This window comes from Falco naumanni, chromosome 13 (assembly GCF_017639655.2).
Source record: "Falco naumanni isolate bFalNau1 chromosome 13, bFalNau1.pat, whole genome shotgun sequence".
Classification (NCBI taxonomy): Eukaryota; Metazoa; Chordata; class Aves; order Falconiformes; family Falconidae; genus Falco; species Falco naumanni.
Genome location: NC_054066.1, coordinates 30,158,751 through 30,164,750, shown reverse-complemented (window position 1 = coordinate 30,164,750; position 6,000 = coordinate 30,158,751).

The following is a 6,000-nucleotide window of genomic DNA, read 5'->3' as shown; positions in this document are numbered from 1 at the left end:
TCTATAGTAGATGACTGCTCAGACATTCATTTCACAAACAGCTGTGCTAACCAAAAAAATTGCACCAATGTTTGTGTCTCAGAGGTTATTCCCCTTACAGCAAAGCCAGCGGAATGGGATATACAAACACTGCTCATCCACGTCAATACATAAGTCAGATTACACTTAAACAGTTTGCAACAGTGATTTGGGAAAAGCTGCAGTGTCTGGTTTGCAAACAGCTGAAGCCGCATCAGAAGTCACTACAGTACAGCCACTTGCTTCAGCTTCTTTACTGAGATTACCCCTCCCAAGAAGACAGTGGAACAAAAAACCCAGGCACACCATAATCAGTTTGTTCCAGGTAGCTTAATGCTGATGAAAATGAGGCTTGCTGATGTATTATGCACATAAATTAATTAGAAGACAAATTCACCTTCGTGAACGTGGTGGTAATGCTTACAGGACAGAAAAACAACTAGTCTTTTAAGACTTTCAGTTACTCAAGACAGATTTGAAATCTGATTTTTGGCCAAATTCGGTGGGGTAAATAAGTCCTAAAATAGATATGAAAATAAACTGGGATCTGATCTGCTCTGGTGCTTCAGGATAAAAGTCCAGAATTGCAAAAAGCAAAAAAGAAATTGCTTAACACAGTGTGATCTTACTGGCAAGAGTTGTTCTGGAATAGTTATGTTGGTAGGCTCCCTGTGTGAACACTGCTGACAATACCAGAATAATTACCCAGCTAACAAGGCTAAATTAAAGGAGTAGCTGCAGAAGAAAAAGCATTCCGGAATATCTTTGCAAACTTTAGCAACAGGGTAGTTCAGAACAGTGCTGAGACTCATACCAGCATGAAAAGTACTTTTCCTAGCCTAACTAATTTAACTTGCAGAAAGATACAGTAAGATACAGTTTTCTTTTTTGTTAATAAAAGCTGCATGTACACAGAGATGGTTCTCTGACAGATTTTGCTAGGAAACAAAGCTAATAGTCTAATTACAATCAGATTTAATATTTTAGGTGAGTCTTCCAGTTTGAATTTCCTGTGTCTCATACAGAGGGTATAGGACTTGCTCGAGCTCAGCGGGGCAATTTGAAACACAGCCTAATTATTCCAACATCCTGCTGCTGCTGTTAGTGTAAAACATAACAGTTGTCACTGGTGTGTTTTATATTGTGTATATATATTAAGTGTGTGTATATATATATATTGAAACACCTGAGAAGCCAGCGTCATGTATTTCTTAATGCAGCTTGATCACACGTTGTTGGTTGTACTTGTTGCTCAGTGCTATGTATTTCACCTTTTCCCTTCTCTGCAGAAGATAAGGCCCATGTGACTTGTTCTGTGTATTTTTGAATTGCAGGATCCTCTATTTCCCCAAGTGACAAGAACATTCATGATCAGTATTCCCTGTTTTCATCCTGTGTTTTCTTTTTGCCTGGAAAATCATCCTTGATACTAACTTTTAACCTTTGTGGGAGAACTAGCAGGGGTAAGAGGCAAGTTGTTCTAGGAGATGTTAAAAGCTGACCAGTCTAAAACCAGTCACTTAAGATGTGGTGCTGCCATGGAACATGACAGAAGAAAAACCTAGCGAAGCAGAAAAAAAAAAGTACCTTTCCTCATCCACGTCCCTTTTTGTGTAGCTGCATGGGGACAAGCCAGGGTGCAGGTGCTGGCATGCAGACCACTGAGAACCTTTGTTCTTCGGGTGGGCAGAAGTAAGCAAACATCTCCATCCTTTAGCTGAGAGACCATGATGTGAAGATGTAGTCTGACAGAGGTAAAACGGCACATTTTTTTCTAATGGCAATACCTGGGAAGAGTGGAAGACACAGCACTGCTTTTCTTCTCTTGGTTTCATGATTTTTATGAGGAAGACCTGAAAAACTGGACCTGGTGCAGCAAGGTATTAAAAAATTAAAAGGCGTGCTTATAGAACTTACTCTTTTTGATGAGTAAGAAAACTTTGTATGATAAAAACAACCTACATGAAAAGTACTCAAAATGCATGCATCCTTGTTAGGGATATTTGTTGACTGATTTATAAAAGGCATGCATCTTGTTTTCTTGTGAATTCTTGACTTCATCTGCTATGAGACTGTATGCTAGACTGCTTTGCGATAAGAGATTTTGTAACACATCCCTAGATTAGCCACAGTTAGGAGGAAATTCCCTCAACATTCAGATCATATGAAGCAGCAAAGATCGCCAAAGAAAACCTTTTTTAAGAACTGACACAACCTCTAATAATTAATAAATCAAGACAAACAATGAAGTCTCACCTTTTTTACCTAACAAAGTTGCTCAAAAGATTCCACGTTAGCTTTGTTGGGGCTTGAATTCTCGGTTCTCAAAGCACCGACTATTTTGCTTCAGATATGCTTGGAGCAGTTCCAGTTGCACTCATCCCTCACGCTGCTTTGCAGCCATCTGCTCCCTGGATGCTGCTGTAACCAGAGGGCTCAGCTGGCAGAAGGGAACATCTGAACACTGTGCTTGGTCTGGGTTCATGCAAAGTTAGCCAACTTTGCCTGCGCTACGGGCCAAGGTGGCTGCCCAGTGACTGACATGGGTAAGGCACACTCATGCTTTCCCCTTCAGACCAGTACCGGTCTGTCAGCAAAATCCAAACCTGCAATCCCCAGCGAGGACAGGGAAGTATTTGGGAAACTGGGGAATTCTTAGATTGGAAGTTGGAAGATAGATTAGGATGCAGAAAAGCACAGACAATGGTGATTTTAAAGGCCACCCATGTGAAATTACTAACCAATTTCTGAAATGCAGAACAAAAGCGTTTACAACAGGTTTTGTTTCAGTAATAACGTAAGTACTGAGGGATTTCTCTAAAATTAGGCCTTACTTAGGGCTTCTGCTAAAGACAAACCTAACCTAAAAAGAAAATTTTCTATTATCTTAAAGTAGATCTACGATCACAGAATGCTTGAAAGGCCTGGTAGAGAAGCTTCTCGACTTCTGCAGTTCTGGTATTTTAAATATCTGTTGGGAGCACTAGGAGTAGCACTGTGAATGTTCACACACACACACAAGCATGCTACAGAGCAAGACAGATTCCATAAAGTGAAATTCAGTTTTAATCTATTTACATAAGTTTTCCTTTTGCCAAAAACCAACACTTTGACAGAGGAATAGATAGGGAAAGGAAAACAGTAAGATCAGTAGAAGCTCATTACATTTTTAACGTGGGGGGGGGGGTAATAAGTGTATCTCATATGTTCTGCAGCATACTTGGTCAGTATTATTCCTACAGTATTATTCCTAAATGGAATAATACTGTTTTCTATTGATACAAATTATTTGATAGGTGAGTGAAATTTCAGATTTCAAGGTACAACTGCAGTAATCGGACTGCCACAATTTATATTTATCCTGAAAATAAAAAATCAGCAAGAATATTGGGGGGGGGGGGGGCGGGGGGGGGGAGAAACTGTGCTCTAATATACCCAACCCTGACCACAAAGCTAAGCATAGAGTGACAGGAGACTTCCTTCCCTTCATTCAGGTAAGTAAGAAACAGCAGAGCTTTACTCATGGAGCTTTGCCAGGTTATTCCTCATCTTGGACTTCCTTCCCTACACACTATTGTTAATATTACAAAGTCACAGTATAGGAAACAGCCATTCTTATAAAAACTGGAACTGAAACAAGATCACCATTCATACCTTTGAGTCTATACATGGACACATTTTGTAAACAGCACTAAAACAGGTCTAATGCATTTAACATGAAATTAAAAATGCAATGTTAAGACAAAAATCTTGGTTCAGTGGGTTTTCTGTTACATGAGAATTGTAGGCCTAATCCAAAGTTCAGATACTGATTTTATTTATATATGTGTATATGTAAATTCCATAGCTGTTTAAACACATTTTTCCCCACGTAATTCAAGAAACAGAATTAATTAGCCAGTTAAAAGGTGAGAAAGTATTTAGTCTAGTACATTCAAGGCTTGCAAGAAAGCATAGCAGGCACAAGCAAAAGTACAAGAAAATAAAGCTTGTAGGAGAGTAAATATGCTTCAGGGACTGATTAAATTGATTAAAACTTGGATCAGAAACTTTAACAATCGATATTACAAAATGGACAGTGATCATATGGAGTTCATTTAAAACCCAAAACAAAACAGGAGGAAGAAAAGCATTGCTTCTTGAGTTTACTCAGTACTTAAAATATTATCATTTTACACCACCAAACCAATTACATTATCCTGTTTTATGAGTTTTAAAAGTTTTAAGAATTGGGTCATATTGCGTTCTTTGCTAAGTGGCTTAGTAAAGTCATTAGCAGAATCAATAAGCAATGGTTTACAGTGGTTGAAAACTGGAAATTTTGTTGTTTTCAGTTTAAAATTGATCACAAATTTGGAAAATACAAGGTGAAACACATTCCAGGCTGTCATGAGACTATGAACAATTCTTATCGGAAGACAAACAGTGAAAATAATGGTATAGCAAAACTTAGGCTTTGTAGATTATAAAAATAAAACTCTCTGCCCTCTGCTGTTTAGACCAGGAAAAAATAAACCAGGATACCTATCTGTTGAGAAGCATATAGCGAAGGGCTGAGCCTAATTGCTTTTAAGAAAATAATCTAGTTTATGCTTAAATGAATTGGATTGTTCTATGCACTTGCACTCTGCACTGGCATGAAGTGTGCCTGGATTTAGTGGTCTATCAGAAAGGTGCCAAGGAGCCATTCACAAGTTGCTTGCTCCATAAAACCAGAAGTTACTTGACACATACAGGAAGGGCAGTTCTGCAAAACAAAGTTAAATTTGCAGTAACACAAAACATATGGAAGTTCTGCACAGAGGGTAACAGATCATGTTCCACACTTAATAGATCTCTAAAGATGAAATAGTAACACATTCAAGTTCCTCACAGATTATTCAGAATTGAGATCTGTAAAAGATTAATATGTTGCACTGCCTACAAATCGAATTTGATTGGTCACTTTGAAAAGTAAGTTACTGAACTTTTTAAGAGGTAAATTGAGAGTTACTTTTTTGTGTTATTAAAATCATCAGTTCTTCTAGACTTGCAAGAAAAAAAACCAAATCAATCAAAACCAAACCAAAAAGTACAGAAATAGCCTCAAATTCAACTTTGCTTTTAAAGGCTAGATACCAGAGCAAATTTTAAAAAGCCTATTAAAAAGAAAATGGGTTACAAGTGGCAATGTTACATATTTCTTTTTTTTTTTAATAGCTTGTGAATAATGCTTTGTACTTGCTGTATCTTGTTCAAGGGTTTCTATAAAGCAATTGCAAGTTCACAAGAGTAAACAAGTAAAAAAAGAAAAGACAACTTTGTATCACCTTTATTTTTTGGACAGAATTTATATTAAAACTGAAAAAATCCAGATCCACAATTGAATTATTTCACCGCTATCTATGGGTTATGGAAGTAGATGCTTTTTCACTGTGCACCTTCAACTGCCCTGCAAAACAGGCAATTCCAACACTGGTAACTCACCACAGCATGGCTGCATCATCATCAAGCGTCATTTGCTGTGCACTCACGCTGATCACCACGGTTTAGATGCAGTTCTGCTCTGTCTGCACATCAGTACTCCTGTTGTGGCAGCTGTCGCATGTGCTGTGCGGCCAGGGGTATTTGCAGAGCTGTAGAAAGACCTGTTCCAACCTCACATACAGGCAAATCCACCTTTCTGATGATTAAGCTAAAAGCCCCAGCTGCTGAGAAGCTGCCCTTCCAGGCTCAGTACTCCTCCCCAGAACAAACCGAAAGGTACCATTCAAAAGCAACATGCTTGGTGTAAAGGACCTCTCTCCTTACCTTTCTCCTCAAGTCTGTTCATGGATCACTACCGCAGTTTGCAGTTCTCTATAAATTTCACCCAGCTTCAGAGTTTAACCCTGCCCCATTCAGGTAATTTTTGTTAGATGAAACAAGACCATTCAGTGCTGCAATTTTTACTTCTACACTACTGTAGTAAGCTTAAAAGAAAAGGGGCAGGAAGAGCAGGGC